At 46.9% G+C, this 17,635-nt stretch overlaps 1 protein-coding gene and 1 pseudogene across 2 annotated transcripts in view; both read left to right on the top strand.

The window, feature by feature from the left end:
• The window catches only part of TBL1X (transducin beta like 1 X-linked), a 202,025-nt gene that overhangs the window by 112,347 nt on the left and 72,043 nt on the right, over nt 1–17,635 (top strand). The gene's annotated exons all lie outside the window — the stretch shown is intronic.
• Nucleotides 2,411–2,827, top strand: LOC132007225 (ubiquitin-conjugating enzyme E2 variant 2-like; annotated as a pseudogene).

The following is a 17,635-nucleotide window of genomic DNA, read 5'->3' as shown; positions in this document are numbered from 1 at the left end:
GCTGATGATGACTGGTTGGTTCTCTGCATTTGTGAGTCTCCTCTTGGTTTATTGCTGTTTTTTGTTTGTTCGTTCATTTTGTTTTTTAGATTCCACATGGAAACGAAATCGTGTGGTATTTGTCTTTCTCTGACTGGCTGATTTCACGTCACCTAGTACACTCTTAGTTGAGTCACATTGTCACAGATGTCAAGATTTCACTCTTTGCTGCCTAAGTAGTATTTCAATGTGTGCGTATACCACATCTTCACTACCTGTGGGTGGACACCTGGGCTGCTTCCTATCTTGGTTATTGTAAATAATGCTGCAATAAACATAGGGGTGCTTCTATCTTTTCCAAATTAGTGTTCTTGGATTCTTCAGTAAATACCCAGAGTAGGATTACTGGACCACATGGTACTTCTGTTTCTGGTTTCTCGAGGACCGCTGTACCGTTCTCCACAGTGGTCACACCACTTTGCATTCCCGCCACAGTGCGCGAGGGTTCCTTTTTCTCCACTTCCTCGCCAGCACTTGCTGTTTCTTGTCTTTTTCATTCTAGCCATTCCAGCTTGTGTGACGCGATGGTGTCTCGTTGTGGTTTTGATTGGAGTTTTCTTGATCGGAGAGGAAGAAGAGCATCTTTCCATGTGTCTGTTGACCGTCTGGATGTCCGCTGAGGAGAGAGATCTGTTCATGTCGTCTGCCCATTTTTAATTGGATTATTTGTCCTTTTGGTGTTGTGTGAGTTATTTACGTATTTTCGATAACATCACTTGGAAATATTTTCTCCCTTTCAGTAGGTTTTGTTTTGCCTTTTCATTTTGTTGATGGTTTTCTTTGACGTAGGAAAGCCTTTTAGTTTGATGTGGTCTCAATTGTTTATTTTTACTTTCATCTCCCTTGCCTGGGGAGACTTATTCAGAAAAATATTGCTAAGGCCAGTGTGCAGGAGATTACTGCCTCTGTTTTATTGGAAGAGCTTTATGGTTTCAGGTCTCACATCTAGGTCTTTAATCCAGTTAGAGTTTGTTGTGGTGTATGGTGAGAAAGCGGTCCAGTTTCATGCTTTGGCACGTAGCGGTTCCGTTTTCCCAACAACATTTCTTGAAGAAACTGTCTTTTTCCCACTGCATGTTCTTGCCTCCTTTGTTACAGATGATTTGACTAGAATCATGGGCTCTTTTCTGGACTTTCCATTCTGTTCCATTGATCTGTGTATCTGTTTTTGTGTCAGTACCATTCTTATCTGTTTTTGTGTCAGTACCATTCTGTACGAAATCTTCTCTCTTACTCGTGATTCGAAGGTGATAGCATGTCTGTTGCTCTTTGCTCACGGAGCGTTAGAATCATTCATCCGTTCATTCCTTCAGGAGATAGTGATTGAGAACTGTGCACCAGGCATTGGGCAACACCCTGGGGATGTGTAGAGGACAGAATAGAGTAATAAAGGCAGTTTTGAACAGTAATTTAAGTCACATCAGATGTAGAGAAATGAACCTGGTGATGAGTAGGAGTTCCGTTTTACAAATTAGGACACTTAGAATGAGTCAATGAACACTTCATAGGATCCTAATTTTCGAGTTGAGAAGGGATCTTAAGATTCTCGTCTGGCTCCTGTGTTTTCTGGACAAGGCAGCTGCAGGGCAGAGAGGGGAGTGCCTTTCCTGAGTGGACAGCTCCAGACCCAGTGCTCTGAGCCCATGGACATCATAGGCAGGAGGCAGGTCCCATGGTGTCTGTCAGCATCGGGAAGGTCAGAAACTTGCAGGTGAAGTATTCACCTGCACCTTTGAGTTCTGGTGCCAGATGGGAAGTCCTTACCTTGCCCTAAATGTGGACATTGCTTTGGCCCGAAGCTTGGGGGTGCCAGACTTTACTGTTTGTGGTCCTGACCCTAGGACCGGCTCTTGGAAGGGCATTTCCTCCTTTTTGCTCTACGCTTTATTCTTGAAGGATTTCCATCCCTGCTATTCCAGTCTGGCTAAAGGGAATAATCCAGAGGGTTAAGGTGGGGGCTGGGGAAGTTGGAAATAAAAACAAAATCATAAAGAGAAGGGCGTTTTGAATGGTAGAAATGGGAGACCTGGATAAGACTTGTAACGTGGTAAGAGTGAGTGGGTAGGTGTGTCCTCCAGGAAAGGCTAGCGATCTTTGACGTGTTGAGGATTTGCGGTGACCCTGACTCATCACTAGGAACGAGTTCTTGTGATGAGGGCCCTCGGGAACAATCTGTTGACCCAGATTGGGCTGGTTGGCTGATTTAGGTGTGCAGGTTCTCTCCCTGGTGAAGTCAGGCACGTCGTGGCTCACAGGCACCACTGCCCCTTCAACGGTCTCTTGCGGGCACGCACGGGCCATCTCACCTGCGGGCTGGACACCCAGAGCTGGTCGGTATCAGAGCACTGGGTAAACCCGGGGATCACAAGGAATGCTACTCCTCCTGTACATTATTATAAAACCTTTTTATCGGGACTACGGGAGAAGATGGTGGTCCCCCCCAGGAGATAATGTTCCTTGTAATTTTCGCTTGTTGGAAGAACTCAGAGAAGCACAAAAAGGAGTAGGCGATGGTATGGTTAGCGGGGCCTTGGAGATGATGAAGATATGAGAATGGGGAACGAAATACCCAGAAACAACTCCATCACGTAGATTTGTAACCAGAATGAATATGAATGGAATTAATAGTTCCAGTGGAATGGTGGATGCCCAGAGCATAACGGTCTTAGCAACGTGGCACAATTCATAAAGCTCTAAAATTGCACTTCAAGAGCCAAGACGGCTGATGATGTCCAAAGAAAATATGAAGCTTCCACAGCCACCAGAAGGACAAACATACGGCAGTTGATTTTAGTGGATCTCAAGCTTGTCTTACATCAGCCACCTTCTACTCATGTTAATGTCTTGATTAAATATCACAATGCAAAAATACCCACACATTAAGTGAAAGAATCCCATGAATTCATGGAAAACCTGGACATTCGTAAGAACGTATTTAATATGTGTACACCATTATGTTTTCAGGTTACAGGAGGAAAAATGCAGCACAATTCTTTTTCCTCTGTAAAAGCACTGTCACTTAAGCATAAACCTGGAGTACTCAAAATGGAATTCAGGTTTACAAGATGAAAGCATGGAGAGATGAGTCAGATGCTGTGGAAGCACGTGTGTTTCTGAAAAGTAGAAACACAGCTCGAGGAGGAAAAACAGAAGTGGCATGCTTTGTCTGTCTTGCCTAATGAAAGAGCTTCAGCTGAAATTGTCTGAAGTAGCAGGTACAATAAATATTGTCACAAATTCTGCTAATTTTTGAAGCAGTGTAGGTGCTGACTCCTAGTAATAGCAAAAAAATGTTCAGGATTGTTTGATACCTGTATTTATAATAAAAAATCTTGCCGGGGGTGGGGTGGAGAGGTCGATAAATTCTGTTAAAAGGCGTTCCAGTATGTTACATGTAACAGACATGGTAAATATTTGTTTACAATCTCTGCTTGAGAAATCAACAGAAAGGAAGTAGGTGTATGGATATGTGATTTTGAGATTAAAGTTACTCTTAAAATGTAAATAAAATGTGGAATGTGGTCTCAGACTTTTCTTTTTAGGTCTCATCCGTTTTTTCATTCGTGTCCTGTTTCTGGGCCAGTATCCCACCCCGACAGCATATGGAGTTCGTTGTGCTTTCTCCTTGCGTTCTCAGGTTCTCTGGGCCGGGACAGGTTCTCACACTTTGTTTTTTGTTTGTTTTGGTTTTTGTTTTGTTTTGTTTTTTAAATGACCCTGATCATTTTGAGGAATGCTGGTCATGCATCTTGTAGAACATTCTTCAGTTTGGGTTTGGCTGATGTTTTTCACTGGATCAGATTCGGGTAATGAATTTTGGGGACAGAGACCCACAGAGGTTAAGTGCCCTCCGCTCACGTGCTGTCGGGGGTGTGTGGCGTCCACATGCCGTCCGTCTGATGCGCCGCCCCGGTCGCTTGCTAGTGGTGGGTGCCGACTCTGCCGTTCTTCCCAAGCCCACGCTCAGGGCACGCGTGTTAAGCTTTACTGGGAATTGCTTGTGCCTTAGGTTAAAGTACACCAAGTGCGAGCTCATTCACCAGCCTCTCGACAGAAGGGGATAAAGTTTTTTCCTAATTGCAGATCCGGGTCAACTCTTGTCATAAACTGAACATGTGGTTTGTCCTCTGCCATCTCCAGTGTCGGCTTCTTTAAGGTGGAAGTGGGAACTGGGAGAGATTTCTGGAAGCATTTCTGTGCAGAATCCACCCACGAATTTGTGGCCTCTTCCCACACCTGTTCCCCCTCGTCTGACCTACAGCTGTTTTGTCGGCACATTTGTGTCTTGACGTCTGTCTTGGGTTGGCCTCACTGCAACACAGCATCTGATGTAGTTCTGGGAGAAGAGTTTTGCGCGCCCAGTTTGAAGGTTGATGCAATACTGAATTACTTTTCACGGATGTACTTACCCGGTCCGGCTGGCACGAGCAGGTTTGGGCCCTGTGGAAACGGGGTCTTCATGGGACGTGCAGGTTCAGGCTCTGGCAGGGAGGCCCTGGGCCCGCAGGGCGGAAGGGGACCCCAGCGTGGCGAGTTCCAGGCCTGTGGGCAGCTGTCAGCACGTCTGCGGGGTGCACGGTGCCAGTTTAATTCAGCGAGAAAATCAAATTGGAGGCCTTGTTAAGAGACCTTCTCTTCTGTGTATTTTTAGAAGCAGCGAATATCAATCATAAATATTTAATGTAGTGTTTATAGACTGTAGCATCATAAAACTCCAAAAAGGTGGCTCAGAGGAGGTCGGTGCATGTATTCCTAGGGAAGAAAAGAATTGCCCCAACACATCACGTGCTAGAAGGAGAAGCATCATTGAAGTTCTTAGGGAAGGAAGAAATAGGTGAATAGCTATCTTATGTGTCTTGTTAATACCAGATGTGGAACCTCGTAATTATTCTTTGTACGCCAGCGTTTTCATAACTCTTTCCTGATTTTAAAAAATAATGTGAGCAATTTGAAAAAATAAAATAGCATGGAAAGAAATTAGACTCCTCTAAACCCACCTGTGGAAGTTCCCCTTCAGTGTTCTGGTGTATTTTCTCCCAAGTGTCGGTACATGTGCGTGTATAGCAGTCTGTGTGTTCCCCTATCTCATGCTCATCTCCACGTAAGCTTCCAGAGGAAGCATTGGTCATCTGCCAGCATTTCATAAACATATTTGTATGCCTCTCTCCTGTCATTCGTGTGCTGTAGTTGACGGAGTACACGTAGTTGGAGATAGAGATCGCTTCCAGTTTGTGCCTTAGGGTAACTTGCTTGAAGTAGAATTGTAGGGCTCTTGAGACTGATTACCAAATTGCTTTCCTGAAAGGTTGTTCCAGTTGTATAGTACTGGGGGCGGGGGGGTGGGGGGGACAGCCCTCTCAGGGAGCTCCCAGGATGGTGGTCAGCTGAGCTGGGAATGCGTGGCATCTTTTTATATATATATATATATGTATGCATGTATGTATTTGCATTTCCTTGATTACAATGAGGTGGACTATTTTCTCTTGTTAGTCAGCCATTTGCATTTTTTTTTCCCCTGTGTTTTGGACAAAGGCCCTTTTAAAAGGCTTACCTTAGGTTCATTCTTTGAACTTGACGCTTTCTGGATTTTCCTTGAAGGCCAGTTGAGTTAAGGATTTGTAGTGTCAGTGTGAGCTAAATGGGTCATTTCTGATGTTTGCTGGCACAGTAGTCCTCTGAGTTGAGCCAAACTGATTTTACATATTAGGGCCGCATTTTTAAACAGGATGTATGTCCCAAAGCAGGACGTTAGCGATTAATTTACTAAGGTTATACTTAGGCATGTGTTTCTCATGTCATTGGTGCAACCCCTCCTTCAGGCAGGGAGTCTGTGTGCACAGAGGTAAGACCAGCAGTTGTCATGTAAGTTGACATGTTCAGAAGTCACAGAGACACGTGCATTCCCCCCCCCCCCGTCCTCTTTCCTAGTATGCGTATCAGAAGTCAGTATTTTTATAGAATGACAGCTGTAGGAAAAGCACAGATTCTTATGTTAGCCAATAAAAGATCTTTAAAATATAATTCTAAATTGGCAAACTTGTCAGTTTGTTTCCACTCGTCATTAGCCAAAGTTCAGTGTTTCCAAAGGATGTGTACATGCGCGTGAGTGTGTGTATGTGGGTGACATCTGTCTTCTCGTACAAATGAATTAATTGAGTATCGACTTTGCGACAGGTTCTGTGTGGCATGTGAAGCACGGAACCGTTTTATCAGACGGTTGGGCGCGGAATTTTCTAAAGCTCTCTGAAGCCCTTATTCAGAGAAACGCTGTGATAATCTGGCGGCGGGATTCCTGTCCTTTCATGGCATTGCGGGTGGAGCGCCTTCGTGGTGTCGGGCGTTTGTGCTCAGAAGTACATTGACTAGGGGCGCCTGGGTGGCTCAGTAGGTTAAAGCCTCTGCCTTCGGCTCAGGTCATGATCCCAGGGTCCTAGGATCAAGCCCCGCATCGGGCTCTCTGCTCAGCAGGGAGCCTGCTTCCCTTCCTCTCTCTGCCTGCCTCTCTGCCTACTATGGTCTCTGTCTGTCAAATAAATAAATAAAATCTTAAAAAAAAAAAAAAAAAGTACATTGATTAGGGAAGAGGCTATCCAGGGCTTGAATGAGTCATTGCCTGCTGAGGGTCAGTAGGCGAATTAATCCACGGGGAAATGGCCATTTTCTCCAATATCGGGCATTTCCTGACGACTCAAGATTCCATTTCCTGTCTGTTTTCGTACCCCAGACTCAGAGTTTTCTTTGTTCTGCGGTGTGCAGTAGTCCCAGAATCCGAGAACGGGGAGCAGCCTTCTCTCATGTGCCTCTCCGGAATGTGGGTCAAGGTCGATGACTTTGAATTTGAACTCCGTTTCACAGGGCGTACAGGTGCACACGCACAGCGAGCGCCCGCATCCGCCGGAGTGGATTCCTTCTCCCTCCTGCTCCGTCACCGGGGCCGTGCGTTCGTGGTTCCACGTGAACCGAAGGCTGCGGTGATACTCCCCACCCGTTGCTAAAACAAAGACCGTTGAGTCCCTTTGTGTGGTCCCTGAGGGCGGGGCTTCAGTCATTAGAATCATGAAGTGATCCCTGAAAGTTAGGGGCAGACAATGTCAGACCTGAAAGAAGACTTAAATGTAACGCTAATACCAAGAGTGACGAATGGTTCCTGGCGAAGGTGTTTTGTTCTTACTTAGTGGCCCAGTGGGACCTGAGCTCCGCGGTTTTTGTCTCCTGCACAAAGCCAGTTACTTAGCATCGTTGCCTTTGTGTTCCTGTGGCCACGTGTGAGGACGTGGGACACCGATGTCGTGACATGTCCCCCATTGTGGAGAGGAGGGAGCTTCAGCTAACCTGGGTCTTTACCTGGAAATGAGACCTGTGCCACCTGCTGAGCCTGGAAGCTCCAAACTCAGAATGTATAATGAGCCCAGAGGTGAGCCTGGGGCTGTTTGCTCACTGCAGGGGTGACCAGCCGATGACCTTGGCATTCTGAGACTCGGGATTTTACCTGCACCTTGCTCAGGTGTCTGATGGACCTTCTAGTGAGTCACAGTATTACAAAGTAACTTCAAACACAAAATTGCTTTTTTTCCCAAGAGAAAGCTAGTTTTCAGCTGGAATGGTTTGTGATGATTGTGTTTCAGATTGGTCAAGGAATGAAGAAGACGTTACGGCATAAGATTAAAAATTGGCAGTGGTCACAATTAAAGCCAGAATCCTGTGACCAAAACAGACTGTCTACTTTCATCTGGTGACCAGCATCAGCATGTCGGAGCCTGCAGGCACCTAGAAGCGATCTCCGTGGTGCTGTGCAATAGAACTAGAATGGGGGCCCCCGAATGTGATTTTCTTGTGGCCACAATACGCAGTAAAAAGAAACCAGTGAAATTAATATTGCAACATCTTAATGTACATCAGGTTAATACTGCAGAGCATAATTTAATATGTAATGATACAATAATACATTCGGTTCCACTCTCATTCCATTTCAACAAGTGATCCCTGTGAAAAATTACCGAAAAGATATTTTATGTCTTTTTTTCTACCATCTCATCTGTGAAATTCAGTGTGTCATTTGCGTTTACAGCATAGGTCGATCCCGTCGGAGACTCTGAGGTCCCTTATCTAGAGCTATGAAAACTAGCTCAAGATAATGAAAAGTAATTTTGAAGAAGAAACTTAATACTGTTTTTAGGAGGAGATAGTTTTAAACTTTGATAATTTATTAATACGTGGTGTTGGTTAAGACAAAAAGTGTGGTGGGCATGTACTTTAAAAATCTGCACGAAGGACCAGTTCCGGAGGAACCATCTGGCCTGGGACATCCCCATATCCCTCCGTCCTGCAGACCACAGTCAAAGGGTTTTTCTTAGTAGCGTCGTGACCTACTGTGTCCAGTCAGGTAGCCACTATGTGGAGCTGTGGATCCTGAAATGTGGCTAGTGTCACTGAGGGGTGGACTTCAAAATTGCATTTCCTTTTAATTGATTTAACTTTAAACGTCAGTACTTGGCTTAGTTATTGGGAAACATTTAAGTATGTTGGGAGTTAGGTAGATAATGTGATCTGCGATTTCACGTCTACATTTTCTGAACTATAATAGCAGTTATGTATTTCCAGTGAAAATTTAATTTCCTAATTGAGATGTGTCATAGTGAAAAGTACACATTGAAGATTTTGGAGATTGAGTTAGAAAAAGGAACCTAAAAGATCTCAATTAATTTTCGATATGGGGTACATGTTGAAATGATGCTATTTTGCGTGTATATTAAATTTCAATGTATTATGAAAAATAACTTTACAGGTAGCAACATGTTTGAAATTTAAAGCTCTACAGAAACTGACCTGTTTCTTTTGGACGGTGCAGGTCTTCCTCTGAGTTCTCCTGTAACAAACGAAGAAGTAATGCTTAGAGTTACAGGCTCCTGGTTAATGATCACTTCCCAGACCATGCTTTCACCTCCCCTTTGAAAAGCATTCTGTACATTCCACTGAATCATCTTGATGGTTTGTCCAGCTCCGTGTTGGGCCATTTTCAAGCATGGCCACCTCAGCCTACCCCCGCCAAGCTCCCCCGGTATCGGGAGTTGGCCCCGAGAAGGCGGGGCTCGTCTCCCTGGAAAGGGAGCAGACCCTCTGTCTGCACTGTCTCTCTTATCCCTACAGCATCCCTGTGAGATAAAAAAAGGCGAATCCCATTGTCCACGCAAGATGAAGGGCATCCAACAGGTCGCATCACTGACCCTGACAAAGGAAACTTGCAGGTTCAGAGTTCGGGATGGAGCCCAGGGATGCTTCCTCTGACAAAGGCGGTTTTTTTCAAGCTTTGTTTAGGCGGCGCCACATCCCAGGGCTCTAAAGACATAAAATTTGGTGCCACATACGGAAGAAGGAAGTTCCCAAACGGAGGAGCTGGTGATACTTGCTGACGGCGGCACTGTGATGTGAAGAGCGTGCTCAGGAAGCTGCGAGTTTGGCTTCTCCTCCTAGTCATCGGCCAGGACTGGGTCGCATGGAAAACGGGTCCTGTGGGGAGAGTGTGGCCGTGTGCCCACATGAAGTCCAGCTGTCCTGTTCTCCAAGGATGGAGGGGGACACGGGTGAGGGGAGACTGGCCAACTGGGCTCGAGGCCCTGTTCTGCCTCGTGAGCTTCTGCCCCGTGCCCAGAGACCTCTCTCTCTGTCCGCGAGGATCTCCCCTGTGTTCTAAGGGCTAAATGGAGTAGCCAAGACGAAAGGGAGGCTTTTTCTTTCTTATCCTAGGTCAGACGAGACCAAACGCAGTGTTGGGAGTTTCCATTGACATGAGTGCGTGGTGTGTATGTCGTGGCCACCCGGCATAGGAAAGGACCTGATCTTTCGTCTTTGTGGTCTTCCCCCTGGTACCACCTCCATCCGCACAGCTCGTTGCAGAATATTTGCACCCAGTAAGCTCTCCGTGCATCCTTCTGCTCTTCAGTCATTTGCGTTCACTTCCTCTCTCAGCGTCAAACATTCGGTCTGCCAGCCTGCGTTTATTGAGCATCTACTGTGTGGACATCCGGAACTATGTTAGATGCGGGGAATATAGCAGTGAACAAAGCAGACAAAAACCTTCCGTTCTAGTGGGCTGAGAAGTAAGTGCTCTGTGTGACACATTAGATGTGGTGCTACAAACGAGAGCCGGGGAAGTCACTCTGCTGTCAGTTATATTGCATTTTATGGATTTCAGGGACCGGCGGTGTTTATCAAAGGCAGATACAGTCACACGCACCCTCCAGCACTGCGGCCGAAGCAGAATGCAGTAGGAGTGTTGAAGTACTGATTGCTTTTCAGTGTTACTCTAGTATATTTGAGTTCTTTTCTTTGATTTTCAGCCATGGAATTAAAAACTCAAGTTTTTAAAATCTTTGTATTTCATAAGATAGGTGAAACACCATTTTCCGTTATATAACAGCACTTGCTCAAGGGAAAAAAAAACCCCGCACACTTTTTAATGTACCTTTGCCAATTAGAAAAATTGTAAAGTGAAATTGATTTCTCTTGGGGTTTGTGCAGAAATTAGCGAACTTACTGCTTTTCTCTGAGCAGGATCTTGTTTCACCTACAGAGAGGCTTGTGATCATGGCCGGTGGAGTGAGGCGAGCTGACAAGTAAGAAGCCGCGGTTTTGTTTCAGTAGCATCTTCTGACCCAGTAAGGAGAATCCAGGGTGCATTTTCTTACAGTGGCAAAGCCGTTAAGACGTATGCAAACGCAGCACTTTTTAGTAATACGAAGCCTTCGGTAAAGTATTTTGCTTTCTGAGACGCTTCGTGAATCCTCGTCACGTTTCCCCAGTAAACTGGTTCTCGGTGCCCCACTGGCCTGCCGCACTGAATTTCCATTCGGTGAGAGCGGTCTCGTTAAATGGAGGTTTACGGCCCCTAGACTTTAGAAGAGATTAATGCAGTTAGACCAAGCCGTTGGAGGGTCCGGTGTGTGTGGATTGCTTCCTCACATTTATGGTGACTTGGACACCCCGATGTGCACGTGGCAGCAGACGGAGTGGCGACAAGGCTTACATGTGGGCTTCATCCATGCGGCAGTGTTCTGCGTAATCGAGCCACTAATATCCAGTAGGAGCGTGTAACGGGGGAGTCGGGAGGTACAGCGCCTGCGTTTTTAATTTGATTTTAAATCGACCTGTTGTTTTGGCCTCATTGGCTAATTTCTTGATGTCGTCGGCAGGTACTGCCTTGTGAGGTAGGCGTGATGGTGGGCTGGTGTTTATAATGATTCTTCTGCATTTTAATAGATGCCCTGGACATCCTGAGCCTGTTTGTACCTGATCATTTCGCTCTTGTTTCCCTCACTTCCCTGTCCGTCTCTGCGCTGAGGGCGGACTCCGTTGGGTCGTAGCAGAAGGCTATGGGCCAGCGTACAGAGTGCCTTCTAGGTAGAATGGAAGTTGAGGTTCATTGAGATTCTGTGACTCAGACCATCCTTGGGGATTTTTTTCTTTTGTGTGTGTGTGTGTGTGTGTGTGTGTGTGTGTGTGTTTTCTCATCTTGATGAGGAAGATGCCCTAAATACAAACACGCCGTGGTAATTACCGTACATCGCTAGTGGTGTCACCTGACCTGCTAATTAATAAAGCTGAATGCCATATGGTAAATGTTTTATTCTGTTAAATTTCCGCAGAATATATTTGTTTGGAACAAATATATTTATTTGTTCAAATATATTTATATATATATATACACTGTCCTTATTTTTTAAGGACAGTAGCTTTAGAAGATAGAAACATTGAGACTTGGTGGACCGCCGGCCTCCCTCCAGTGATGCCCAGAACCTATGTGAACAGTCCTCGAACACTAGAAAGATAAAGCGAGATTGAATTCCAACCAAAAGAGTGAAGGTGTCTTGCAGACAACTTAGGAGCAAGGAGAGAAGTTAAACTTGTATAGAACATGAACTCCGGCTGCAGGAAAACCACATAGCTTCCCGTAAGGGGACAGAAGCGGTTTCTGAGCCTGGGCGTTATTCACGTATGGGGCTGGACAGTTCTCGGTGCTGGGGCTGCCCTCTGCATTGTGGGGTGTTGAGCTGCAGCCCTGGGACCCACCCACCGGGTACCAGGAACTCTCCCCGCAACAGTTAGAACAACCCAAACTGTGTCCAGAGAGAGCCCAGTGTCCCCTAGGGGGACATCATCACCCCGCCGATGAGAAGCTCTGGAGTGGATACGTACGTGCAGACGGGTGTAGGGGTCTTAGGTCTGGCATCTGGAGGAGGCGTGAGACATACAAGGAAGCCATCTCTGCGATTGCAGTTGGTCCTTCCATGCGCTGCACATGGGGTCCCTGGGAGCCCAAGGTGGCCGTAAGCAAACCATTCCTCTTGGGGTCAGGAAGGCTCTACCTCACCGACGTTTGGAAGAAATGAGTTTTAAGCATCCTTTGAAGGTGGAGGTGAAGACGTTGAGGGACTAGATCAAAGATCAGCATTTTGTCTTCTATTTAAACTTCATCCCATTTCCTAAGCACACATTTCCCTTCGCAGGTAGCTGCGTTTAGGACAAAATGTTCATAAAATGAGTTTTTATAAGCTAACCTTTCACAACGTGGAAAACATTTCAGTTTGAATTAACTTATTCCAGTTTTAGTGAAAATAATGGTATTATGTTACATAGTAGGCACTTGGACACATTTTGTAAAGGAACTTCAGAGGATTTGGGGGGGGTGGTATCTGGAATATTGTAGTGATTTTACTGCATAATTTCACATTGTGAAGCTCTAGCCATAGAAGCTTGGGCTTTCTCTGGACTCCAGAAAGTACGCAGTCACTACTAGCTATGTAGCATTTCATGGTGGAAGCACAAATGACTTCTTGATATATGCCCATGATAAATGTATGTTCATCACCCAAGAGATGATAGGGAGTTTTGTGTGAAATGACGGAAGTCAGCTGTTATCCCCTCCCCCAGATCTGGCCTGAGCATTGCCATGTTCATTGAAAAAGTCAGTAAAAGCTGGGGATCCTCAAAAAGGAGGCGTACACATCTTCTGCTTTCTGTTGTTAAGGCACGTGAATGCCCAGTCATCGGTGAGTACTCCCGAGGGCCGGCTTCCCCTTTGCTCTGAGGAGTCCCAGCCAGAACTCCCCCAAGGGACTCCACCCAGAGCGCCCAGCATCTTTTGCAGGGTTTCTGTCTTCTGGTCCTCCCACATGAAAGCAGCACAGAAGTCTCTTGTCTGCATCTCACCAGACTTCCCCCGTATCCCCAGCCTGCTGGGTTGTCTTGCCTGCACCGAATCCGTCTAAAGGGCCTTCAGGTTCATTTCTGGGAAGAGCTAGTAAAGGGTTCTGTGCGCATTCGTACTTCCTGCGTTTGGGTGATGTCTCCGTAGTCTGCAGTTAACAGGAGCGAGGCCAGCCGAATGCAGCTGAGTAGCCCCGGATGGGTTTGGGGACACTGCGTGTCTGAAGGATATCCCGGCCGCTGGGAGTAGCGGAATCCTTCACAAGAACTGGCTGCGACTTATCTTCTGATTGTTAGACCGTACAGTAAAGGGTGCAGTCTAGTCGCGACGTATGTGTTGGACTAGCTTGGTGGTAAGGTTTATGTGATAATGATACCAAACTCTCACATGTAAGTAACAACGGGGAGGCACCGCCGTCTGCTCATAAGGGTATAAATTTGGACGGCTGTGATCTCACCCAGCTTCTGCTTCTACCCTTACTATATGATTATCATCGACGCTTACTAGAGAGCCCTGCAGGACCCGAAAATGGTGCATGAGTCATCAAGAAGGAAGATGCAGTGTTCAGTGGAGTTCGGTGTTAAGTACATCTTACTGTACTTAACAGTAAGGGGCCGGAAGGTGTTGTGTTTGTTGTTGTTGTTGTTTGTTTTTTTGTGTGTCTTTTTTGGTGCTTATCTGTTAAGTTTCGTTCTTGTTTGAAGCACAAAGCTAAGCTTTGTGGATTTGCAGGTGCTGAGCTGGATGCCCTGTGAGCTCAGGGGTGCAGGTGCTGATGCCCTGACCTGCTGCAGCCAGACAGGCAGGAAGCAGAAAAAGAGACAAGGTGCTCGGGTAACCACACGGGCTGCGAAGGTCAGGAGCAGGGTCATGTGTCCAAGTGATTTGGGTGGAAGGGGTTCCATGGTAGAGGCAAGAAGGCTTCTTAATGAGGAGATGGTTGAGTTGAAGTCTTGGGGATGCACCTGGGGAGAGCCAGAAGACAGTTCGGGAACAGCACACGCAAAGACCAGGCAGAAGGACCGAGCTTCAGGAGCAGGAGAGGTGAAAAGCCAGACCGGGCAGGTGTGATGTGATGTGAGTGCGCGTCTGACAAGGGGAGGGGATCCGAGCTGTGTGCGGGGAACAGCCATCAGTAGTAATAATGGTGGGGCGTCCGGACTTGAAATCCTCCAGTGCCTTCCCACGGCACCAGCAGGTGGTGGCTCCTGTGTCGGGGAGGGCTTGCAGTGGCTGTAGGCCGCTCCCAGGCAGAAGACAGTCTCGTTTTCCACGAGCGGAGCTCCATGGGGCCAGGAAGGAAAGCCCAGATTGGGGATACTTGAGCAGAGATCACCGCAGATGTCCCGGGTACAGGAGGCCAGGAGGGAGGTGTCGTCCGCTGGGACAGCAGGTGGGAGGAGAGTCGTGTTCGTGTTGGTGTGGGAGGTGGGGGCAGGGCCCCGTCGTGGACAGGCAGTGTTTGGGTTGCTGGTTGGACCTCCACGAGGACATGTCATGTGGGACCAGTGTGGAGCTGGGAGGGCCAGGACCAGAAATGCATCTGGGGGCTCAAGCCCGGGACAGGGTGAGTTCTCTGGGGGGGCAGGTAAAGGGCGGTTCAGGCCTAGCTCGAGGCTCCACGGCACAGTCAGTGGGAGGGGCCCAGAGGTCAGAACCGATGCCTTTCAGAAGCTTCACTAACGCGCCACAGTCATTTGGTAACCCCGTGTGTTTTCGTAAAGATTGACACAGGCTTGTAGAAGATCAGGGTTGAGTGAGCCACCACCATGGTGGTTAGTGAACCGCCATCTGGAAACCTGACAGGAATTTGTTAATGTCCTCCTCTTCCTCACTCCTTCCTTGTTTCAGAGTAAGGGGAACCGCTTCCACTAAGAATTATGCCGAAATTTTCATTTTTCCCCTGAAGCTTTCATCCGAGGTAGGGAGAAATTATTTGGCTGAGATTAATTGAATCTGAATCCCTCTTGTTTTTCTCAGGCTTCTAGAGCTTTTGCCAGTAACCACAAGGCCGGTGTTGAACATCATTTAACAGCACGGGGTGTTCACCTTTTTTTTGAATGGCTTTTATGATCTTGATTGAACAAGAACTTGCGTCCCATTTCCCAGCTGCAAAGATTAATACGAATTCAATTAACCAAAATGTGTCATTCTGCTACCATGTAGCTAAATTCCCCAAGGACAGAAACTGGCCTAAGAATTTCCAGGTTTGGCTAATGTGCACATATTTCAGAAAGTACCAAGATTCGGAGATTGTTTCTAGAGAACGGCTCTGTTCCAGCAGGAAGTGTGTCAGAGCCAAGAAGGAATCTGGAGAGAACGGAGTACACTTGGTGTTTCCTGCTTTAAGGGTTTGAGACTGGCTCAGGAGGAGAAAGTGGTCATGTTTTCTTGACACTCACTTCAAAATAAGATGGCTGATGTGTGATTTAAGTCTCATCACCGTTTTGATCTAAGTTTCTTTTCAACCAACAAGTCGGGTCTTTGGAAGAAATGCATTTGCACTGAAGGTTGATTTTCTTTGAGATTTTCTTTTACCGTGGTATAAATACACAAAATACAGAATTTCCCATTTGGGGGCACCTGGGTGGCTCAGCTGGTTGAACGTCTGTTCGATTCTTGATTTTAGTTCAGGTCATGATCTCAGGGCGGACCGGGGCGGGGGCGGTGCTGGGATCAAGCCTTGCGTCCGACACAGTGCTGAGTGCTGAGTCAGCTGGGGATTTCTCGCTCGCTTTCTCTGTGCACCTCTGCCAGCCATGCTCACTCTCACGTAAATAAATCTTTAAAAAAATTAAAAAGAAAACGTGGTTAAAATGGTAAATTTTAAGTATACAATTTAGTGGCATTATGTAGATTTCACGGTCAATCCCCAGAACTGTTCTTCCCACGTTCAAACTCCTGTAGCTGTTAGGGCGGTGACTCCTTTTCCTCCTGCCCACCTGCCCGCTCCCCGCAACCCCCGCCCTGCCTTCTGTCTCTGTAAGGTCGCCAGCTGCCGCACATGGGTGGGGTCACACACTCTTGCCCTTTGGTGGCTCATTTTCCTTAATGTCACATCATTGTCGTTCACCCGTAGTGTGGCGCGTATCAGAATTTTGTTCTTTTCAGAGGCTGACTAGTACTCCGTCGTGTGTATGTGTGTGTGTGTTTATAATTTATACAAGCTTGGTGGCTCCGTTCGTCCATCCGTGGCGTGTGGGTTTTCCTCTTTTCGCTGTTGGGAATATGTTGCTGCTCTACCAACACCAGGGGCCAAATATCTCGTCAGCTGCTCCTTTCAGTTCTTTCGGTTCTGTACCTAAAAGAAGTATCGCTGGGTCATGTGCTGATTCTATAGTTAATGTTTGGGGAACCATCACACTGTTCTCCTGAGGGTTCATTTCCAAGTAATCTTGGGGAGACGCGATGGAAACGGCATCCGACCGTGACTCATGGGATCCAGCTCAGAGCTCGCGAACGCCCACAGGCCAGAATTAGCCCAGTGCCTCCTTTCCTACCGCCAACAAGCTCAGGGTGGTCTTTACATTTTTAAATATCAAAAGAATAATGTCTTGATACGTGAACGTTCTGTGAAATTCAGATTTTATTGTACATCATTAAAGTTTCGTTGGAACGCAGCTACCCCCGTTGGTTTGCGCGTTGTGCGCGACGGAGGTCGAGGATTGTGACAGAGAAGTCCTGTGGGCTGCGAAGCGGAAACTCATTACCCTCATATGCTTAAAGGACAAGTTTGCTAGCCTCTGGGCGAACAGGTTAGGGTCGTGCGAAGTCAGACAAGCATATTTACATCTATTGACCACCGCGCCTACGGAGCACGGGCTTTTCCAAGGGTAAGGATTAGGATAAGGGTAGGTGCATCACGTGTCCACCTCATTCGTCACCCGGTTCCAGCCCTCACTTCCTTCCCCTTTTCCCGTGGAAGCCTCCAGTGCGCATTGCCAAGGCCCCACAGAGGTGTAGAGTTTAAAACCCCAGCCGAGTCGTTTTGTTTTGTTGTATTTTTCTCCCTAAGGTTTTATTTTTAAGTAATTTCTACACCCAGTGTGGGGCTCAGACTCACATAGCGATCAGGAGTGCTGTGGGCTCTACTGAGCGAGCCGGCCGGGCGCCCACAGTAACCCCAGCCGAGTTTCAAGACTTGCGCATTTCAGATACGTGTCCTTTTCCATTCCCAGTTCCAAAATTTGCTTCTCTGTCCCGTCTTTTAAGGAATTCTCTCTTCCTGGCGAATAAGAGAGAAATCTCTGACTAATGAAGGAACCAGATTTGAGGATGGTTTCTCAAAATTCACTCCCCCCACCCCCCCCCCCCCCCCCCCCGCTTTTTTGGATAAGGTCTGTGCCCTACTAAAAGGCAGTCTTCTATTTTTAATCTGTGATATTTCAATAA

Source organism: Mustela nigripes, chromosome X (assembly GCF_022355385.1).
Source record: "Mustela nigripes isolate SB6536 chromosome X, MUSNIG.SB6536, whole genome shotgun sequence".
NCBI classification, from domain to species: domain Eukaryota; kingdom Metazoa; phylum Chordata; class Mammalia; order Carnivora; family Mustelidae; genus Mustela; species Mustela nigripes.
Note: the sequence above shows the minus strand (reverse complement) of the source record. Positions and strands in the feature narration are given on the sequence as shown.